This window comes from Dendrobates tinctorius, unplaced genomic scaffold (assembly GCF_039654945.1).
Source record: "Dendrobates tinctorius isolate UK_male_01 unplaced genomic scaffold, ASM3965494v1 ptg000207l, whole genome shotgun sequence".
Classification (NCBI taxonomy): domain Eukaryota; kingdom Metazoa; phylum Chordata; class Amphibia; order Anura; family Dendrobatidae; genus Dendrobates; species Dendrobates tinctorius.
Window position 1 is genome coordinate 1,726,990 of NW_027361874.1, and position 25,020 is coordinate 1,752,009.

Sequence of the window (25,020 nt, forward strand, 5' to 3'; positions counted from 1 at the left end):
TAAATGACATAGAGAACTCCTCTATGTAAAAGCTCATAAAAGCTTATGTTAAAATCTCTTTGCAATAGGATAGCAATCGCACTGCATTCTGATGTAAATCTGATGCTAGGTGTGAAAAAACAGATTGTACTTGCCTGAAAAACTCTTGACACTTGCATTGCACTCGCCAAACATGAATTGCGGGTCACCCGAATATATAACAGCGTGAATACCTAATTACTCGCCGAGTAACGAATAGCCCGAATACCGTAATATTCTTGTGAGTAACAAATAGTGCCGAATATATTTGCTCATCACTACTTATCACTAATTGTGACCAAAAAGTTCTATTTTAACCTCATAGTTCCACAGGACTTGTTTCCAAAATGCATCAAGCTTATTTAAATGTTCTTTTGCATGCTTCTGACGCCGAATTTTATGGTGAGTAATGGATGCAGGAGAGATTTTCTTCTGATGACTTTTCTATGAAAGCCATATTTGTGTAGGTGCCATTGAACAGTAGAACAATGTACCACAACTCCAGAGTCTGCTAAATCTTTCTTAAGGTCTTTTGCAATCAAGCGGAGGCTCTGATTTGCCTCTTTAGTAAACCTACGAGCAGCTCTCACTGAAATTTAGCTTGATCTTCCAGACCTTATCTTGAGCTCCACTGTTCTTGTTAACTGCTACTTATTAATTACATTTCAAACTGTTTTTTGGCACAAGGTTAAAGGAGGCTGGATTTTTATAAAGCTGAGTAATTTGCATCACCTGTCCTTTCCTAGTGATGATAGTGAAAAGCCATAACCCTAACAGGCTAATTAAGGCTGAAACCTTGGTCAAAGTTATCTAAGAACAAAAATCTCCAAGGGTGCCCAACCTTTCGCATAGGACCATTTTCCTTTTAATATTTTTTCAAATGTAAAAAATGACTTTGTATATATTTTTTTGCCTAAAATACAAAGGAAATTGTCATTTTTAACTTCAGCCCTTTTAGGGATCATTTCATCTTCAACTTGCTTAACTGATCACAATAACAGTAATTTTGACCAGGGGTGCCGAAATTTTTACATGCCACCATACGTGTGCAGTGTGCTGTTTACATGTATGACATGTGCATTATGATTTTTTGATGTGTGTCTAACATGTTTTTATTATGTCAAATGATGTTATTTAAATGGATTTTTCATTTTAATGTTTTAATGCCCTTAGGCTTGCCATTGCAAAAATCAATAAAATCAGGAATATTCATCTTCCTCGAAGTCATCAATTTCCTTTTTATACTGCTGTGGTGTTTGTTTTCAGGCTGCTGCCGTGATGTCATGACTAAAACATGTGACTGATGGAGCTCATCGCTGAGCGCAACAGTCATGCCGAGGTAGACTGCACAAGTTTCTGAGCCCTGTGATTGACTACACTGGTCACATGTGACATTACCACTGCATACTGTAAACATAGATAGAGCAGTAGCAGAGAGATGTCACTGGATGAGGTGAAAATGAGTAACTCTGATTTTATTTTTTTTCCCTAGCGCAAGCTGATGAGCACAAAAAAACATTAAATGGATTTCCCCTTTAAGAAAGTGGGGCCCCATACACTATTCTTACACAGGAGCCTTTTGCTTTCAGTGTCCACCTATGGCCATAAAAAAATGTCAGTTGAAGCCCAAACTAACTCTATCTGCATCAGTACAATGAATGGTTCCATCAGTGATCGTTTCAATTACATTTTTCATGGATTTAGACAGAAACCTTGATTTAATTGCTCAGCATAGAGCAAGGGATACCTTTAGAAAAGAGGACAGATGGAGTGCAAAGTGATTCTGTCTACCTCATTATAGTGAATGCTTCCATCAGTGGTCTCAACTGAATCGTGTTTCTTGCAGATTTAGATGGAAATCAAACAGTTAGTGCTCAAGGCGGAGCACCGGATAAATGTGAGCAGAGCCTTATTTTAATTTTCAGAAGGTTGAATGATCAAATAAACAGCAGTTCAATTATTTCTTTTATATTAATGTATTTTAGGCTGGTTACCATGTATCACAGTTTCAAAAAATGAATTAGTAAGAGACCAAAATAATTCAGCTCACAGTTATCTCTTCTATATATCTAAAAACATTAACCTTTATTAACAAAATGCCACATAAAAATTGAAGCTTAAATAAACTAACACTGCATCATACTGAAAAAGTGGTGAAAACACCATGGGGAGGTACCTGTCCCTGAACTGGCCTGATATCCCTACCTGACAGTGGAGGTTGGCACCCTATGACCTGCGCAGTGGCGCCCCCGCTCCACGACGGCTCTCCCTTCTCACCCTATAGGGCCCTATAGTGGCATGGGGTGTAATAGAAATGAAACAGGTAGGTGAGAAAGGGGAGAAATGTTCCAGATATATATTACTTGGCTTGATGGTAAGAAGTCCTTGTATAAGTGTACTCCTAGTCCACTGGTAGTTCTTCTTAGAGGTCTAACTAGATATACTTGATATTGACACTAGATTGTGTAGGTCTTAATGAACTAACCTAAGTGATGTACTAGTACTATCAACAGCAGAGCTAGGAGGGCTCCCCTGGCACCAAAAAAGGTTAGGGGCACTAGATGAAAACAAAGACGCTTATAATAAAGCACAATCTGAGCCAAATAATCCCTTTGTAAGATTTTACTATAGCCCTAGTCCATATATCAAAAAGGTAGATAGTAGGTTCACAAAGAGAAATATTTTATATATCTATAGAGTACTACCTAGTATATACAAAAAAGGGTTCTCATTACCCTAGAATACAGAGAGAATATTTCCAATCATATATGCACTCTCCCAGTATAAACCTGATAAATAGCACACAATAGAAATTCTTAAACCGCGGTGAACCTCTGCCTCGCAAAAGTTATATACAAAAACCCCCATAGAAAATGTTTTCATCAGAGAGTAGAAGTATAAGAAATAAATTAAGAAGTAGATTGTTTGGGTCAGATTAATTTGTCCAATTTTGGTTGTCTAATTTTGAGTTTGACTAACCTAGCACATCTGGTCCGAGGCATAAATTAATTTAGGGAGTCTGGTTGTCTAAATTAATTTACAGTAAATGTAAGGTTTAAAGCATCTGCTATTGGACCCAGCATTTTCTAGGTATGTCCCTGTTAGGGGAGGCAGGGCCATAGTCGTGGCTGACATAGATTGCTCAAACACGTCCTGGTCTCCTGCCACATATATACAATGTTCCCTTTGCAGCGCACCTTCTTTAATGCCTTCTGTGCCATCAGGGTCCCCTCTGATTTCTGGGGGGTCACTCCTATTGGTTTCACACACAGAGAGACAGAGTCCAGTTTCAACTTGTAACAAACAACTTTACTTGAATCCTTTCGCAGTACGTCCAGTCAGCTACAGCAGCTTCACAGGGAACATCACAGTACACATCCTTGTCTATTCCTGTGCTTTTCCCTACTTCTTGTAGAATGCTCCCGGGTCCCATCTCCTTTAAGATTGGTCATCCCCGAGCAAGTAAAGAATAACATTTTTAATAGGTACAAGAAAGTACAAGGCTTCTCTACGTTCCACCGTGGCTCGGTCCGACTACAATGCACTAAAATTTAGTGCTCCAGGACTCCTTTTCCCTCAGGGATGCAGAACAGTCCAGTACATTTTTTTAAAATTGTGCAACGAGCACTATATAAGAATTTTTCCACAGTTCAGCGGCACAAGTCCCATCCTGCTTATTGTCCTTCGGGCTCCATTCCCGTGTTCAGATCGACGATGACCCTCCAGCCGCAGGCGTCGTGTTTTGCAGTGACATGGCAGGGTTAGGGCTTGGCCGGGCAGTGACCAGGGAGCAGGGGGCCAACTGAGCCTGTTCCACGCCCCCATAAAGGTCCAAGTCATCCCCCTGGCACAGCGTGACTGCCACTGCGAAATACCCCCTAGGGCTATCCTCCTTATAGAATTTGACCCAATCTCCATCCTTTAAGGGCCTGCTGAATTTCACTGAGGCAGCATTTACATAAACCTTGGCATTTGTGTCCATTTCACGTATAAAACCGTAGCCATGGTCCACATCGGTGTACACCAGCTGCCCGGCCATAGCGCCCCATCCTGGTTGGCACAGCTTCACCCACACCTCCTTCTCCCATTGTATTTTGTGTTCCACGACTCCCACAATCCAATCCGGGGGATGGAAAAGGGCCCTTTATCTCCTGGTGAAAATGTGACGGGCCAAGGGACAGGGTGTCGCTATGCATGGGCATAGGTGCAGTCCAGCCTTCAGGGGTCAGGGGCCAAGGATCACTCACTGCCGCCTGCTCCAGTATCCTGTCTGTGACCATCCCGTGACCGTCTGATCCCTTCGCCGATGCAGCTGCGCACTCTGACTCCTCCACTTCTGGTGCAAGCTCCTCCGGGGCAGTCTCTGCTTCCGGTTCTCCGGCCTCCAACTCCCGACGATGATGTTCCGGCTCCTGACAATGAAGTTCTCTCTCTGGCAGCTGCTGGCACCGATCCTCAGCAGGTACAGGGAAACGGTGGCTCCAAACTCTTCGGTGACTCCCCACTGTGGTCCGGGTCAGGCCCTCTCTTCTTCTTGCCACTTCCATTCGACGCGGCCTATGCCTCTGCAGTGATGTGTACACGAATGGTCCATCTCTGCTGGTGCCATATCTCACAATGGCGCCGCGCAGCTGCACACGGGGCTCTCTTCCAGGCCCCACCCATTCCAAGATGGGGTTGCCTCTGGCCGCTCCACCCATTTCTCTGCAACTTGTGGCAAGGGGCAAGGTCTCCTTCTTTTCGGACGCGACCACCATGGGGGGGCACCATTCACCAGTTTAGGCCGCCGGCTCTGCCAGGCAGATTTTTGCATCATCTCTGAGTCAGAACGCCCACAAGGTGTGGGATCAAAGTTGTCATCCTCCATCTACGTGCCATTTTCTGCCATCTTCAAAGCTGCCATCTTTGTCACAATCCAAGTGTCAGTCACATCCAGAATATCAGTCACATCCAAAGTATTAATCACACTAACGGTATTCTTCATCACATCCATGGCGTTCGCACATTGCAAGGCTGCTGGATCCTGATGCACTATGCCAAGTGTGAGGGGAGCCAGGGCCGTAGTAATGGCTGACATAGATTGCTGAAACACACCCTGATCTCCTGCCACATACTGTACATGCAATGATCCCTTTGAAGGTATGCTAGTACCTTCTTTAATGCCTTCTGTACCATCAGGGTCCCCTCTGATCTGCTCGGGGGTCACTTCTATTGGTTTCACACACAGAGAGACAGAGTCCAGTTTCAACTTGTAGCAAACAACTTTACTTGAATCCTTTCGCAGTACGTCCAGTTCAGCTACAGTAGCTTCACAGGGAACATCACAGTACACATCCTTGTCTATTCCTGTGCTTTTCCCTACTTCTTGTAGAATGCTCCCGGGTCGTACCAACTCGTCCGATACTGCAGCGTTCCTTCTATCTGGCTTAACTAATTTCAGGAGTTCCCCTGTCTGTATCACCCCAGACGTAAAGGGATCTGCCCATGTAGTCAGCTGGCACATCTTGCTGCTGCCCTGCATTCCACTGCTGCTGTGTCCTTCAGTTCCCAAGCCCTGGACAACTGGGCTCCTAGCTTGTAACATTACAGGGTCCACTGTGTTGCCCGGGCTCTCAGGTCCTTCAGGACTGTCTGTGCTCCCTGGCCCTACTAAGTACATTCAGGGAATACTCCTGTTTTACCCACAGAAGGCTCCTCCTAATTTAACTAGTTGTTATACTAAGCTCGTATTCCTATCCTACTATGCCCCCTCTATGGGCTAACCCTATAACTTCACTTTCTCTATCTACACAGCATATATATGTATATATATATATATATATATACACATAGCAGCATCAGGTGCCTTATATATACAATATACGAACAGTATAATACCAATATGAGAAAAGGGAGTGGAGCATCACATGATCTTGTTACCGGTAAGTGCCTCCTTTTTATCAGAATTAGTGTCAACCCACTGGTCTAGTTCTATCCTTAACCATTTCCTATCATATATGCTAAACCTATTATCCTAATTTTATACCTTATGCCATCCTAAGCTTACCCTATGCTATACTCACATTATGCATTAACACTTTACATACCGTACCCCACCATAATACTTTAGATTGAACACATATTACTTTTACATATAAAACCGCACAACAGTAGTGTTGAGCATTCCGATACCGCAAGTATCGGGTATCGGCCGATACTTGCTGTATCGGAATTCCGATACCGACTTCCGATATTTTTTCAATATCGGAAGTCGGCATCGGAATCGGAAGTTCAAAGTTGATTGACAGCCTGACGTCATCATGATGCGCGGTGTGTGCGCATCATGATACGCCGTCATTTCGGGCCTTCCGGGGGTCTGTGCCTGCCTGCCGGGGGGCTGTGTGGACTGCCCGGGGTCTGTAACGGCCTGCCGGGGGGCTGTGCCGGCCTGCCGGTGGTCTGTGCACCCTGTGGGGGTCTGTACCGGCCTGCCGGGGGGCTGTGCCGGCCTGCCGGTGGTCTGTGCACCCTGTGGGGGTCTGTACCGGCCTGCCGGGGGGCTGTGCCGGCCTGCCGGGGGGCTGTGCTGATGTCCGGGGGTCTGTGCAAGCATCGTCCGATGTGACTACAAGTCCCATCTGGCGATGCCTGCTACCATGACAGTGATTGACACATTAGCCAATGATGGGACAGTAGTAGTCCCATCATCCGGCTAATGTGTTAAATGTTAAAAAAAAAAAAAAAAAATACTACATACATACTACATGCATGCTACATACATACTACATGCTACATACATACTAACATACTACATACATACCACATACATACTACATACATACCACATACATACCACATACATACTACATACATAACACATATATACTACATGCATGCTACATACATACTACATGCTACATATATACTACATACATACTACATACATACATACTACATATATACTACATGCATGCTACATACATACTACATGCTACATACATACTACATATATACTACATGCATACTACATACATACTACATGCATGCTACATACATACTACATGCTACATACATACCACATACATACTACATACATACTACATGCATGCTACATACATACTACATGCTACATACATACCACATACATACTACATACATACTACATGCATGCTACATACATACTACATGCTACATACATACTACATATATACTACATGCATGCTACATACATACTACATGCTACATACATACTACATATATACTACATGCATGCTACATACATACTACATGCTACATACATACTACATATATACTACATGCATGCTACATACATACTACATGCTACATACATACTACATATATACTACATACATACTACATGCATGCTACATACATACTACATGCTACATACATACCACATATATACTACATGCATGCTACATACATACTACATGCTACATACATACTACATATATACTACATACATACTACATACATACTACATGCATGCTATATACATACTACATGCTACATACATACCACATATATACTACATACATACTACATACAATACATTCATACAATACATACATAGACATACAGTACATACACTCACTGGCCACTTTATTAGGTACACCTGTCCAACTGTGTGTTAAGACTTAATTTCTAATCAGCCAATCACATGGCGGCAACTCAGTGCATTTAGGCATGTAGACATGGTCAAGACAATCTCCTGCAGTTCAAACCGAGCATCAGTATGGGGAAGAAAGGTGATTTGAGTGCCTTTGAACGTGGCATGATTGTTGGTGCCAGAAGGGCTGGTCTGAGTATTTCAGAAACTGCTGATCTACTGGGATTTTCACGCACAACCATCTCTAGGGTTTACAGAGAATGGTCCGAAAAAGAAAAAAAATCCAGTGAGCGGCAGTTCTGTGGCCGGAAATGCCTTGTTGATGCCAGAGGTCAGAGGAGAATGGGCATACTGGTTCGAGCTGATAGAAAGGCAACAGTGACTCAAATTGCCACCCGTTACAACCAAGGTAGGCAGAAGAGCATCTCTGAACGCACAGTGCGTCGAACTTTGAGGCAGATGGGCTACAGCAGCAGAAGACCACACTGGGTACCACTCCTCTCAGTTAAGAACAGGCATCTGATGGCTACTTTCAGCAGGATAATGCGCCATGTCATAAAGCTCGAATCATCTCAGATTGGTTTCTTGAACATGACAATGAGTTCACTGTACTCAAATGGCCTCCTCAGTCACCAGATCTCAATCCAATAGAGCATCTTTGGGATGTGGTGGAACGGGAGATTCGCATCAGAGATGTGCAGCCGACAAATCTGCGCCAACTGTGTGATGCCATCATGTCAATATGGTCCAAAATCTCTGAGGAATGCTTCCAGCACCTTGTTGAATCTCTGCCACGAAGAATTGAGGCAGTTCTGAAGGCAAAAGGGGGTCCATCCCGTTACTAGCATGGTGTACCTAATAAAGTGGCCAGTGAGTGTATAACATAGAGTAACATACTTACCAATACTTGTCACATTGTTCCCCGAAGCCATTGTCTTTTACGGAATAAATATTAACATAAAAAAACACAAAAATACTCACCCACGATCCGAAGCAGTCCACGAGTGTGTCCCACGACGATCTTGGGTAGAGAACTGCAGCATCAGCTGTTGCTGCCGTTCTCTACGGGCTGCAGGAATCCAATGACGGAAGGTAGGTATCCTTCCGCACTGTATTCCTCCGCCACTTAAAAAAAAAAAGTCCCTAGTCTCACTTTATGCCATTGCTGTGTGGGAAATTCCCACGCAGCAATGGCATAAAGTGAGACTAGGGACTTTTTTTTTTTTAAGTGGCGGAGGAATACAGTGCGGAAGGATACCTACCTTCCGTCATTGGATTCCTGCAGCCCGTAGAGAACGGCAGCAACAGCTGATGCTGCAGTTCTCTACCCAAGATCGTCGTGGGACACACTCGTGGACTGCTTCGGATCGTGGGAGAGTATTTTTGTGGTTTGTTATGTTAATATTTATTCCGTAAAAGACAATGGCTTCGGGGAACAATGTGACAAGTATTGGTAAGTATGTTACTCTATGTTATATGTACTTTATGTCTATGTATGTATTGTATGAATGTATTGTATGTAGTATGTATGTAGTATATATGTGGTATGTATGTAGCATGTAGTATGTATGTAGTATGTATGTAGCATGCATGTAGCATGCAGTATGTATGTAGCATGCATGTAGTATATATGTAGTATGTATGTAGCATGTAGTATGTATGTAGTATGTATGTGGTATGTATGTAGCATGTAGTATGTATGTAGCATGCATGTAGTATGTATGTAGTATGTATGTAGTATATATGTAGTATGTATGTAGCATGTAGTATGTATGTAGTATGTATGTAGCATATATGTAGTATGTATGTAGCATGTAGTATATATGTAGTATATATGTAGCATGTAGTATGTATGTAGTATGTATGTGGTATGTATGTAGCATGTAGTATGTATGTAGCATGCAGTATGTATGTAGTATATATGTAGTATGTATGTAGCATGTAGTATATATGTAGTATGCATGTTGCATGCATGTAGTATATATGTAGTATGTATGAATGTAGTATATATGTAGTATGCATGTTGCATGCATGTAGTATATATGTAGTATGTATGTAGTATGAATGTAGCATGTATGTAGTATGTAGTATGAATGTAGCATGTATGTAGTATGCATGTTGTATGTATGTAGCAATGTAGCATGTATGTAGCATGTAATTTTTTTTTTTTTTTTTTTTTTACATTCAACACATTAGCCGGATGATGGGACTACTACTGTCCCATCATTGGCTAATGTGTCAATCACTGTCATGGTAGCAGGCATCGCCCGATGGGACTTGTAGTCCCATCGGACGATGCCTGCACAGACCCCCGAAGCCTCCACAGCCCCCCGGCAGGCCGGCACAGCCCCCCGGCAGGCCGGCACAGCCCCCCGGAGCCTGCACAGCCCCCCGGCAGGCCGGCACAGCCCACCGGAGCCTGCACAGCCCCCCGGCAGGCCGGCACAGACCACCGGAGCCTGCACAGACCCCCCTGGCAGGCCGGCACAGCCCCCCAAAAGGCCCGTACAGACCCCAGAGAGGCTGTACAAGGGAAAAACAGGATTTTTCTTATTCCGATACCGGAAGTCCCATAGACTTGAATGGGACTTCCGGTATCGGAATCGGCGATACCGATACTTTTTTTAAAGATCGGCCGATCCATTCCGATCCGATACTTTGAAGTATCGGACGGTATCGCTCAACTCTACACAACAGTATTCGCAAAGCACATTTGTTGTCTTCAGGGGTAAGAACAGGCTAAAACAGTCCACATCCCTACAATTGCATCATTCAGAGAGTATGACGGCGTTTGCACTAGATCTTGGGTGGGGGAAGCAGGTCACTCATACCAGTCAGGAAGCAGGGAGAGGGTGGAGAAAGAGAGAGCGACAGCGATCTGTAAGTGCAGAGCTAGCCCCTCTTTAGCAAAATCATTTAAAGGGAACCTGTCAGCTCGTTTTTCCGCAATAAGCTGCAGCCACTGCCTTTCGGGGCTTATCTACAGCATTCTGTAATGCTGTAGATAAGCCCCCGATTTAACCTAAAAGAGAAGAAAAACAAGTTTTATTATATTCACCCAGGAGCGGTCCGGTCCGATGGGCGTCGCAGGTCCGGGTCCTCTCATCTTCTAGCGATGACGCCCTCCTCCTTGATTCGTGTCGCGGCTCCTGTGCAGGCTTACTGTTTTGGTGTGTTGAGGGCAAAGCAAAGTACTGCAGTGCACAGGATCTGGACTTCTCTGACCTTTCTCAGCACCTGAGCACTGAAGCACTTTGCTCTACCCTCAACAGGGCAGATCAATACGCCTGCGCAGGAGCCTCGACAAGCTTTTAGGAGATGAAAATTTCATTCTCCAGCAGGGCTTGGCACCTGTCCATATTGCCAAAAGTACCAATACCTGGTTTAAAAACAACAGTATCACTGTGCTTCTTTGTACAGCAAACTCACCTGACTTTAACCCCATAGGGAGTCTATGGGGTATTGTCAAGAGGAAGATGAGAGACACCAGATCCAATAATGCAGACAAGCTGAAGTCTGCTATCAAAGTTACCTGGGTTTCCATAACCTGTGGCACCTCAGCAGTGCCACAGGCTTATTACCTCCATGTAACGCTGCATTGATGCAGTAATTGATGCAAAAGGAGCCCCAACCAAGTATTGAGTGCATTTACTAAACATTAATTTCAGTAGGCCAACATTTGGGAATTTAAAAGGTGCTATAAACTATTCTAATTTATTGAGATAATGACTTTTCGGTTTTCATTGGCTGTAAACCATAATCATCAACATTAACAGAAATAAACTTTTGAAATAGATCACTTTGTTTTTAATGACGCTATATAATATATTAGTTTCACTTTTTGTATTGAAGAACTGGAAGAATTAACTTTGTGATGATATTTTTGTAGCGATGAGAGCCCGCCTAATTTATAGGTGCTTGTCTCCAGAAGCACAACCTGGGCATAATGTACTGGGCACTACAACGTACTGGGCACTACAATGTACGGGCACTGCAATAGCAGATTTGCAATTTTAACTCAGCTGCAGCAACTGCTGCTTGTTTCTGTAAAACACCCATAAAGTCAAATCATCACTACATCTGTAGATACATTCCCAAATGAGGTCACTTGAGGGGGGGTATTCTGCTCTTCCAGCACTTAGGGGCTCTGTATATGGAGTCTGCAAACTATTCTAGGAAAATCTATGCTCCAGGAGGCAAATAGCACTCCATCACTCCCAAATCTCAGTGTGGCTAAGCAGTACTGTACAGCCACATATGGGGTATTTCCACTTTCAACAAAAATCGTGTGACAATTGTTGGTGCCACTTTTACCCAATTCTCTGTGTGAAAATGTAAAATATGAGGCAAAAACAAAATTTTTGTTGTAAAAATGTAATCCTTTTTTCTTCACTGCCTAAAGGTATCAAGTTTTGAGGCAAACCCGGGATGTCAATATGATCACTACCCCCTTAGATGAATTCATTGACATGTGTAATTTGTAAAATGGGATCACTTATGTTTTGGCACCTCAGGATCTCTTCCAGTGGGTATTGGCACCTACAATGCATAACAGTAAAATCTCCACTAAATTATTGTGCTTCTTCCCTTCTAGGCTTTTCACTGCATCAAAAGCAGTTTTTGACCACATATGGCGTATTCATGTACTCAGAAGAAATTTAACAGCAATTGTATGGTCCATTTTGCTCCTGCTACCCTTGTTAAAATGAAAAATTTTAGCCAAATCAACATATTTGCAGGAAAAAATGTTTTTTAATTTTCATCGTTGAAAGTTGTACATTTCTGTGAAGCACTCAGGGTTACAAATTCCTCTCCACATGTCTAGATAAATTCCGTGATGCGTCTAGTTTCCATAATGTTGTCACTTGGGGGGGTTCACAGTTTAGACACATTAGGGGCTCTCCAAACCCAACATGGTGTCCGCTAATGACTGGAGCTAATTTTGCATTCAAAAAGTGAAGTGGCGCACCTTTCCTTCTGAGCCGTGCTGTGTGCCCAAATTGCTTTCCCCCACATATGGGGTATCACCACAAACAGCTAAAACAAATTTTTGTGAAAAAAAGTAAAATGCTTATTTTTTTCCTTCCACATTACATGAATTCCTTTGAAACACCTGAAGGGTTAATAAACTTCATGAATGTGGTATTCAATACTTTGATGGGTACAGTTTTTAGAATTGTGTAAGTTTTTGGCATTTTCTATCATATAGGCCCCCCCCAAAGTCACTTCAAATATGATAACAAAAAAAAAATAGTTTCGTAAATTTTGTTGGAAAAATTAGAAAATGATGATAAAATTTTTAACTATTCTGATTTCCTAACAAAAAAATTATATTTAAAAAATGATTCAGATATAAAGTAGACAGGTCAGAAATGTTATTTATTAACTATGTTGTGGACCATAACTCTCTGGTTTAATGGCAGAAAAATTAAAAGTTGAAAATTGCGGCATTTTCTAAATTTTCACCAAATTTCCAATATTTTCACAAATAAACGCAGTGGGCCCTCATATTAATTTAATCTGGTGGCCTCAAGAATGGGCCCATAAGTGGAGAAATAAATATCTGATAAGAAATATTATACCGTTTTTTACTTCCCACTTGTCCTATTTATTTATACAACGTTTCTTGAAATGGAAGGAACCATTTAGAGCCTTACTTATGTTACGGATATTAAATGGTAAAAGCAAAATGCTAGATGTAAATTATCATCTACTATTCATAATTGATTTTTTTTCATCACACAAACACTGACATATTGAAAACACGTATTTGCTCTGGACTTAGAGTAAGTGTTAAGTAGACATATTTTATGTAATGTACCTCTGGAGCGCTCTAGACTGGTAATTAAGTGTACATTAACACAATAGCATGTGTATTAAATATTCGAGCTGTTAAAATGCCAAATATTATGTAGAAAGCGCTGTGCATACATTTATGTCTTATTATTTAGCCAGTGAATTTACACCTTGTCTGCGGCTGCCTACTGTTGGTGCGCTATACTGTATACTGTGTGTGTAAAAGCCATACACCGAAAGACAGATGGTAAAGGTATAAGAAGCAATTAAAGGTAAACTCTGCTATTTAGGGAGATTGTTTTATAATGGTGCTTTTCAATTTAGAACAGGACAAGTCTGCTAAAGAGATACCGTAGAAAGGAGAGAACTCATTGACTGCAGTCACATGGAGCTATTCTATAGCTTTCTGCAAACCTATCCATTTGGATAATTGAGTTATTTATTTGAGTTGGCTACAACGTCCTTCCATGTAGACTTGATTAAGTCCTGTGCTGTATAACCCACCTGCCATTCCAGGATCAGTTACCAGCAACTAGCCACTTCTAACCAAATCATCTTAAAGTAAAAGATAAATATCTAAATATACTGTATATACTGTATATATAAATATATATATATGCTCGTGGAATTCGCCACTAGTATGACGGTAATATAGACAAAGCTAACATCATGCGGTGATCATGGTTAGATCATTCATACTACAATGACATCTAAATCAATAGAATTCGAAGGATAGCTGTTGTTTTAACTTTCAGCCTGCTTCTGTTTTATTGTCTCTTGGATTTTGGCTCTCAGTTTTCCTCTTCTGAGGCCTACAATCCGCACCAAATGTTTCACATTACTCAGTGTGAAAAACCTCCTATTCTTTCAGATTTTTTACAAGTTCATACATCCGCGGAAACCCGATATTTCATATTTCATTCTGCTTTGTGGATGTCATTGTGAGGGATGCTGGTTCACATGCAACAGGCCTCTGTCGACTTTGATCAGCTTGACCGCAACTAATTGTAAATGGAGAACAAATGAAAGAAATATTTACAAATTTCATGGGAATTCAGACCGGGCCTAAGCCTTCACTAATGCCTCCATTCACAGTAAATGTTTATAGAATACTTTTAGTCTACTGTGTACGTTAATATTTATATAGTATTAGATTTTAGCTTGTTTAGAGTAGATCCAAGACAGTGTAAGGTGACCCGCTTCCCTCTCATGCCTCTTGTGCTCTTGGCCTTGAGGTGGCACTCTTACAAATCTAAATTCAACAGCTAGAAGTAAGGCACAAAAGAAGACCGTTAAATCCAAAACAGTACAAAGGTTGGTGGCAAAACTTGCAAATTGGACCTATATAAAGCTATAAACTTCATTTACCATGTTAAGCAGCTGCTTGGGTCATACAGGTTAAGTCCAAAGAGAAACAAAGCCAAACTTTTAATATTCTGAAATGAATCTGCCCACAGTAAGATTATAATTTAAAGTGCGGCATTTATCGTCTGCTTCTAGGTCATATAACGAATAGAGCCCCTGGAAAAAGAAAGTTGTTTTAAGAATTTGTTAACCATTGACAATGTAGTATTATGTAAATAGTACGTCGATTAGAAAAATGCTTCCCTTTCAGAATAAGAGGGATGGATTTAGAGCTTCGGGCCATATTTTATAGCATATATCATGAGTAAAGAACCACTTAAAAATATGATAAATATAGAGACAATAAAGCAGTGTTTAAAAAACAGTTTTTATTAAATATACTCTGTTTGTAGGTACAGCTCTTGTGCTGAGCTAATTATCCTTATGGTAACAGACTATACACAAAGCCCTCGCTGCCTGCATTGTGTAGGGTCAGATAGAAGGGGGTAAGACTGTAGACTCTGATGGGTTTGTTTGTAGTCTGCTAGCCTTGAAACCCATAAGACTGCATAAGAGCTGTATACACAAAACAGTAGCATACTTTTATCCAAACTATTTGCTTCATTTTTTCAATGTATAAAAACAATATACAAAATTCTTTCAGTGGGTGTACAAACTTACTTTTAAGTCTTTAATTACCAAGCAAATTTTGTTCCAAGGCACTTAGAATTTTTTTTGTTTTCTCCTCGCAATCTGCCTTGCACAATGTTTTTTTTAACATTACATTACGTAGAATTATGAAGACTTTTTTTGTAGGATATGTTTTATGTAGTTTTTACATTTTTTAGCTTCATAAGTGGTAGTGCTTAATCTAAACATAAATTAAATTTATCACTGTGTTAATCCCAAGTTAACATAGGATGTACATGCAGGGCAGTTTCTAGGGAATTTTGCCAACAGGGCGAACATCGAAAAAGCGACCCCCCCCCAAACATTAGCATGCTGACTACTTTAGATAAACTTAGATAAACGTGTCCTCATGTCACTGTTATTAGCGGCAGCAGGTGTAGGTTGATAGGAGTAATAGTCCCAAAAGCCTCCACTTGCTGTCATTGTTCTCACCTTAATATAATGCTCATCATTCTCCCCTGCTCACGCCGATCGCCGGCAGAGCAGGGGAGAATGATGAGAGCAGTCATCAGCACCCGCTGCTGGGAAACAGTGCTTACTGTAGCGCTTCTTCCACGGCGGCCTCCTGTGTTGTACTGATGTGGCACACGGGCGGCACACGGTTGCCACACGTGTACCTCAAGTATTACACACTCAGTCACGGATATCTCCGGTACCGGTTTTTCCGGTACCAGAAATATCAGGACGTGTGAAACCGGCCTCACACACAGTGACTCACAGACCCTGTGCTATCAATCTGCAAATTGCAAGGATTGCAGTGTGTGACAAATGCTATTGAGAACTCTGCTATTAGAAGTGGAAAGGAAGAACAAAGACGAAAGAATCTAATTAATAAAAATATTGGAGAAAGAGAAACCAATCACAAACTAAAATGTTTCTATACTAATGCACAAAGCATGGGCAACAAACAAGGAGAATTGGAACTACTAACACAGGAAAAGAAATATGATGTCATTGGAATCACTGAAACTTGGTGGGACAATACACATGATTGGAATACAAGACTAGAAGGATACAACTTATTTGCAAGAAACAGACTTGATAAACGAGGAGGGGGTGTCGCATTGTATGTTAGAAATGCGTATATCTGCACAGAGATTGAAGCTTTAGAGACTGGGAGTTCTGTGGAAACTGTTTGGGTAAGAATACAAGGACAGAACAATGGAAAGGACACCATTGTAGGCATTTACTACAGGCCGCCTGTGCAAGCTGAAGATATGGATGAACTCTTTATGCATCAAATGGCCAAGTTCTCCAAAAAATATGACATAGTTGTCATGGGAGATTTCAACTATCCAGACATTTGTTGGGAATCTCTCTCAGGCAAAACTAACAGGTCAAGGAAATTCTTATCCTCTCTTGCTGACAACTTTATCATCCAAAAGGTAGGGGAGAAAACAAGGGGATCTGCTACCTTGGATCTAATCCTTATAAACAGGGAGGAAATGGTTGAGGAGGTAAAAGTGGCTGGGACCCTAGGAGGTAGCGACCATGCTATTTTAGAATTTTGGATAACTAGAGGCGGAAGACCTGTGAAGACTCAGACGTCAAGGTTAGATTTCAGAAAGGCAGATTTTAAGGGATTCAGAAAGAGAATTGGAGGGATCCAATGGCTGGATATTCTTAAAGACAAAAATGTCCAGGAAGGATGGGAAATCTTGAAAAATGAAATTCTCAAAGCACAGTTGTTAACAATTCCGAAAAGAGGGAAGAATAGGAAGCATTTAAGGAAACCAGGATGGATGAACACAGAACTTAAGCACATGCTAAAAAGGAAGAAAAAATTGTTTATAAAATGGAAAGAGGGAGGCATATCTAAAGAAGAATATAATGCTGTCTGCAGAACCTGCAGGGCACAAATCAAATTACCTAAAGCTGAAAATGAATTGAGGCTTGCAAGAGATGTCAAAAGCAATAACAAAGGATTTTGGGGATATGTCAAAAGTAAAAGAAAAGTCAAAGATGCTATAGGATTTTTACAGGATGAAAATGATGAAATGGTAAGACAGGATGTTGAGAAGGCTGAACTTTTAAATTCCTATTTTGCATCTGTTTTCTCTCAGAAAGGAAATGTAACATCAACTGTTCTTCACTGTCCTATTAAGGGAATAGAAGAATCCAGGATATCTATAAACAGAAAGATAGTGAGGAAACACTTAGCTAACCTAAATGAATTCAAGTCTCCAGGTCCAGATGAATTACACCCCAGAGTACTGAAGGAGATAGCAGAAGAAATTTTTGAACCCCTCTCCATAATCTTTGAAAATTCTTGGAGAACAGGAGAAGTGCCAGAAGACTGGAGAAGAGCAAATGTTGTTCCTATCTTCAAAAAGGGGAAGAAGGTGGACCCAGGCAACTATAGGCCGGTGAGTCTGACTTCTATACCAGGAAAGATCTTTGAACAAATTATTAAACAACATGTATGTCAATACCTGGATAAGAATGAAGTGATTAAACAGAGTCAGCATGGGTTTGTAACTAATAAGTCATGTCAGACTAATTTAATTTCCTTCTATGACGGTATTACTGATTGGGTGGATCAAGGAAATGCTGTAGATATAGTATATCTTGACTTCAGCAAAGCATTTGAAAAAGTCTCTCATACAATCCTTATTGAAAAAATGACTAGGTATGGAATGGACAAGGCAACTGTTAGGTGGATTCATAACTGGCTTAGTGATCGGACCCAAAGAGTGGTCGTAAATGGCTGCACATCCAGTTGGAAGAATGTCTCAAGTGGGGTACCACAGGGCACTGTCCTGGGCCCTGTATTGTTCAACATCTTTATCAACGATTTAGATGAAGGAATTGAGGGTAAACTGATTAAATTTGCTGATGACACAAAGCTAGGAGGGATAGCTAATACTAGAGAAGAGAGAGAGAGGATTCAAAAAGATTTAATTAAACTGGAGAAGTGGGCAGCAACTAACAGAATGGTTTTTAACAGGGAGAAATGCAAAGTACTACATCTGGGCAATAAAAATGAAAAAAGCATATATAGAATGGGAGGAATAGGGCTAAGTGACAGCACATGTGAAAAAGACTTGGGTATACTAATAGATCACAGACTGAATATGAGTCAACAGTGTGATGCAGCAGCAAAAAAGGCAAATGCAATTCTAGGATGTATTAACAGAAGCATACAGTCTAGATCACGTGAAGTCATTATTTCCCTCTACTCCTCTTTGGTCAGGCCTCATCTGGAATATTGTGTCCAATTTTGGGCACCACATTTTAAAAAAGACATCAACAAACTGGAGCAAGTTCAGAAAAGAGCGACCAGAATGGTGACCGGTCTGCAAACCCTGTCTTATGAGGAAAGGTTGCAGGATTTGGGAATGTTTAGTTTGCAAAAGAGAAGACTGAGAGGAGACTTAATAGCTGTCTACAAATATCTAAAGGGCTGTCACATTGTAGAAGGATCAACTTTATTCTCATTTGCACAAGGAAAGACTAGAAGCAATGGGATGAAGATGAATGGGAGGAGACACAGATTAGATATTAGAAAAAACTTTTTGACAGTTAGAATGATCAATGAGTGCAACAGGCTGCCACGAGAAGTGGTGAGTTCTCCTTCAATGGAAGTCTTCAAACAGAGGCTGGACAGACATCTAACTGGGATGATTTAGCGAATCCTGCTTTGAGCAGGGGGTTGGACCAGATGGCCCAGGAGGTCCCTTCCAACTCTACGATTCTATGATTCTATGATTCTATGATTCTATGTAAGACATCCATCTCTATTCTAGGAAACAATGGTTTTCATTTGGGATGATAACGTATGAGAATAACGAGAGTGGCTCCCGTCCTCACCGAACATCTGTGAGCCGGTAATGGTCCATCATCATCTATAGGAGCCAGCGCAGACTTCTGTGTGCAGCCTCTGACCCTCTCCTGTGCCATTACATCACTCACCCCCCCCACCAACCAGGACATGACAAGTGACATCAGCGAAACCTCCCAAAATCACTGGGGCAGACACTGGGATATATACACATCACTGGGGCAGACACTGGGGTATATACACATCACTGGGGCAGACACTGGGGTATATACACATCACTGGGGCAGACACTGGGGTATACACACATATCACTGGGGCAGACACTGGGGTATATACAGATCACTGGGGCAGACACTGGGGTATATACACATCACTGGGGCAGACACTGGGGTATACACACATCTCTGGGGCAGACACTGGGGTCTATACACATCACTGGGACAGACACTGGGGTATACACACATCACTGGGGAAGACACTGGGGTATATACACATCACTGGGGCAGACACCGGGGTATATACACATCACTGGGGCAGACACCGGGGTATATACACATCACTGAGGCAGACATTGGGGTGTTTACATCACTGAGGGAGAAACTAGGGAATATACAGATCACTGGGGCAGACAGTGGGGTATATACACATCACTGGGGCAGACACTGTGGTATATACACATCACTGAGGCAGACATTGGGGTATTTACATCACTGAGGCAGACACTGGGGTATATACACATCACTGGGGCAGACACTGGGGTATATACAGATCACTGGGGCAGACACTGTGGTATATACACATCACTGGGGCAGACACTGTGGTATATACACATCACTGGGGCAGACACTGGGTTATACACACATATCACTGGGGCAGACACTGGGGTATATACAGATCCCTGGGGCAGACACTGGGGTATATACACATCACTGGGGCAGACACAGGGGTATATACACATCACTGGGGCAGACACTGGGGTATATACACATCACTGGGGCAGACACTGGGGTATATACACATCACTGGGGCAGACACTGGGGTATATACATCACTGGGGCAGACACTGGGGTATATACACATCAATGGGGCAGACACTGGGGTATATACATCACTGGGGCAGACACTGGGATATATACACATCAATGGGGCAGACACTGGGGTATATACAGACACTGTGGTTTATACACATCACTGGGGCAGACACTGGGGCATATACACATCACTGGGGCAGACACTGGGGTATATACAGACACTGGGGCAGACACTGAGGTATATACAGACACTGGGGCAGACTCTGAGGTACAGTGGGGAAAAAAAGTATTTAGTCAGTCAGCAATAGTGCAAGTTCCACCACTTAAAAAGATGAGAGGCGTCTGTAATTTACATCACAGGTAGACCTCAACTATGGGAGACAAACTGAGAAAAAAAAATCCAGAAAATCAAATTGTCTGTTTTTTTTTCATTTTATTTGCATATTATGGTGGAAAATAAGTATTTGGTCAGAAACAAAATTTCATCTCAATACTTTGTGATATATCCTTTGTTGGCAATGACATAGGTCAAACATTTTCTGTAAGTCTTCACAAGGTTGCCACACACTGTTGTTGGTATGTTGGCCCATTCCTCCATGCAGATCTCCTCTAGAGCAGTGATGTTTTTGGCTTTTCGCTTGGCAACACGGACTTTCAACTCCCTCCAAAGGTTTTCTATAGGGTTGAGATCTGGAGACTGGCTAGGCCACTCCAGGACCTTGAAATGCTTCTTACGAAGCCACTCCTTTGTTGCCCTGGCGGTGTGCTTTGGATCATTGTCATGTTGAAAGACCCAGCCACGTTTCATCTTCAATGCCCTTGCTGATGGAAGGAGGTTTGCACTCAAAATCTCACGATACATGGCCCCATTCATTCTTTCATGTACCCGGATCAGTCGTCCTGGCCCCTTTGCAGAGAAACAGCCCCAAAGCATGATGTTTCCACCACCATGCTTTACAGTAGGTATGGTGTTTGATGGATGCAACTCAGTATTCAAGTTGTGTTTCTACCAAACAGTTCCAGTTTGGTTTCATCAGACCATAGGACATTCTCCCAAAACTCCTCTGGATCATCCAAATGCTCTCTAGCAAACTTCAGATGGGACCGGACATGTACAGGCTTAAGCAGTGGGACACGTCTGGCACTGCAGGATCTGAGTCCATGGTGGCGTAGTGTGTTACTTATGGTAGGCCTTGTTACATTGGTCCCAGCTCTCTGCAGTTCATTCACTAGGTCCCCCCGCGTGGTTCTGGGATTTTTGCTCACCGTTCTTGTGATCATTCTGACCCCACGGGGTGGGATTTTGCGTGGAGCACCAGATCGAGGGAGATTATCAGTGGTCTTGTATGTCTTCCATTTTCTAATTATTGCTCCCATAGTTGATTTCTTCACTCCAAGCTGGTTGGCTATTGCAGATTCAGTCTTCCCAGCCTGGTGCAGGGCTACAATTTTGTTTCTGGTGTCCTTTGACAGCTCTTTGGTCTTCACCATAGTGGAGTTTGGAGTCAGACTGTTTGAGGGTGTGCACAGGTGTCTTTTTATACTGATAACAAGTTTAAACAGGTGCCATTACTACAGGTAATGAGTGGAGGAAACAGGAGACTCTTAAAGAAGAAGTTACAGGTCTGTGAGAGCCAGAAATCTTGATTGCTTGTTTCTGACCAAATACTTATTTTCCACCATAATATGCAAATAAAATGTAAAAAAAACAGACAATGTGATTTTCTGGATTTTTTTTTCTCAGTTTGTCTCCCATAGTTGAGGTCTACCTATGATGTAAATTACAGACGCCTCTCATCTTTTTAAGTGGTGGAACTTGCACTATTGCTGACTGACTAAATACTTTTTTTCCCCACTGTATATACAGACACTGGGGCAGACACTGAGGTATATACACATCACTGGGGCAGACACTGGGGTATATACAGACACTGGGGTATATACACATCACTGGGGCCAGGACTGTGCATACAGTAACAGATGCTCCATGTCTGGACTCACCCAGATCCTGATGAGGGGAAGATGAAAGGCGGGAATGCAGAGCAGATTCCATAGACAATACAGGCACAGAGCAGACTCCATAGAGACAACGGGACAGAGCACAAACTCCGCCCACAGAAAAACTTCCTTGCCGGAGTCAGACATGTGACACAGCAGGGGTTACAGGGAGAGTTGGCACCACGTTATCTGACAGGGGCCTGCTCTGCCGCCCCCTGTCTTCAGGAAGCACTGCCGCCTGAGGCAAATAGCTCAACTTGGCTCATGATAGGTGCGGCCCTGCAGGCGCCCCCTGGCTTGGGTGGCGCCCCGGGCGATCGCACCCCCCGTCCCCCCTAAAAACGGCCCTGTGTACATGGGGCAAATGATCCTGCTCTATGCACAGCAATTGTCAGCTGCATTATACAGCTGGTGGCTGCCTCTAGCTGTAATGATCAGAACTAGCTTAGTCCGCTGATTTTTACTCAATAAGATGTTAATTAGATGATTATGATCCGTGTTCGCATCCATTCAGTTATCCTTCCCTTCCCTCAATTGCCATCATTGCCATTAGAGCTGTGTTTAGAGGCAGGTGTCAGCTGTATAATGCAGTCGGAAACTGCCTCTAACTGCCATGACCAGATCTAGGTCAGTTCATTGATGCCATTGACATTCTCTGACAGTGGCATTTAAATAGTTGTGATTCTTGTGCACGCCCATTCAGGTGTCTTTTCCCACTCTCCGCTGCCATCTTTATACTCCTATGAAGATCAGATTAGGGCTGAGCTTCATAGAAGATTGGTATTTTTTACTATACAGTGCAGGCTCAAGTTTACTATGGAGAGTAAATAATTGAAAATTATTAAAATCAGTTTTAAAAATATGTGTTTTATAAGATTAAAATGATATAAAAGTATAAATCTCCCTTTTTCCTAATCCATAAACAAATAACTAGAAAAAAATAAACATATTTGGTATGATTGTCGATATAAAAGTGTGGCTCCCGTTAGACCCAACTCTGGAGGCAGAGTGTCTGGTAATTCTCACCTTGCAATGGTGCAGTGCCTCCACCTAAATTTTGCTAGGAGCTCTGTAGATTGCAGGAGGGTCTTTTTCTTCTGGCAAGGGTTGACTTGGGGAATCTCTGTCCAATAAACCTGTCAAGTTGAGATCAAAACAACTTGACAGGTTTATTATACAGGGGTTAAGTAATGAAAAGGCAAGGAAATCAACAAGAAATCAAGTAATGCAACACAAATGCAACATAAGCGATACCCCTAGAGGTAAGAGACGTGCTTTATACCAGGCCTGGATGGGCGATAGCATGGAATAATCCCTGGGGTGATATACAATCTGTCTAGACAGACAATTCATTGTTACACAGCACTTTTTCCCAATGTTTATATTTCGCTCTCACAATTGACGATGATGACGCTCACACTCTCGGGGCCAGCAAACACAAACATCTAATTAACAGCAGATATCGGATTATTAATTTAAAATTAATACTTCAACCACTGCTCACTGGACTTTGAAATTACTGTGCTAATTAGGCCTTGGGTGCCTTGTCAGTAATGGAAGCCATGGCATCAAGTGAAATGGGAAAAAAGGATGTGAATGATGGGGAAATGTGAAAAGAAAAGGAGTGTAGGACCAGAGAGTTAACTGTGGGGCAATGGGACAGGTAAGAGGTGCCTGGCCCTATATGGTTTCGCTAAATGGTGGCCAGAGGCTGCTGCCATTTTGCTGAAATTGCATGGAGTGAATTATAAAAATAAAAATGCTTTTCTAGAAAGTGTGAATTTTCATAATTCATGAATTCATGTAAATTGACTCATCTGTTGTGGCCACATGTCTATAAGGAAAGAACTTTGATAAGCGTGATTTTCAGTGAGATAATTATTCTCATCAGAGAAAAAAATTGTTTAATGCAATGCATTCCAATGTGAAGAAAAATCTTAACCAACAACACTCACATGTCCCACCTTATCCGCAGCTCATCATCCCATCCAACACACCTCCTATTTTTGCCTTTGCCTTTGCCCAGTTCTAACTAAGCTAAGCAAGTAAGGTAGAGCTTTGGTGTACTTGAAGAAAATGAACAGAGTGAGAAAATAGTAGTTCTACTGTTCATCAACAGGACAAATTAACCATTTGGAAACACAGTACCAAGCACAAGTCCAAAAATAGTATATTAGTCGTTATAAGCATTGTATATTGATGTTTTTATGACAAAGGAGAGACAAACCATATTAAACATACATACAGTAGTTCTATTGATCTGCTGATAAAACATGTCGGAATGAACTATAAATGGAGAGAAAGATCAACTGAGAATACTATGTTGGATAATTCAGAAAGAAAACGCTACAAAAGCTGAAAATCTGTTTTCAAAGATTTCCTATGGGAACACTTCATCCGTCAGACAATGCAGATGGCCTGAAGTTATCTCATGGGATGTTATTCAGATTATGAGTATTCAAGATGACGAATCAGCTACTTGCAACCAAAGTAAAATTAACTTACTGTAAGAAAAAAAAATTATATAGAAAAGCTGCTGTCTGCAATCCGCAAAAAACCCAACAAAAACTGTCCCAACCGTCTGATAGGAAAAACAGGCCCTGAAGTCGCTAGGACTTCAAAAATGACTATATCAGCACTCAGGTAAATTCTGAAGACAGAGCAAAGAGACAAACTGATCAGAGACAAAAATGGAAGTCAGCACACCCCCGACCGGGGATGGCTGAACTCCAAAAAACAAGGTAAACAAAACA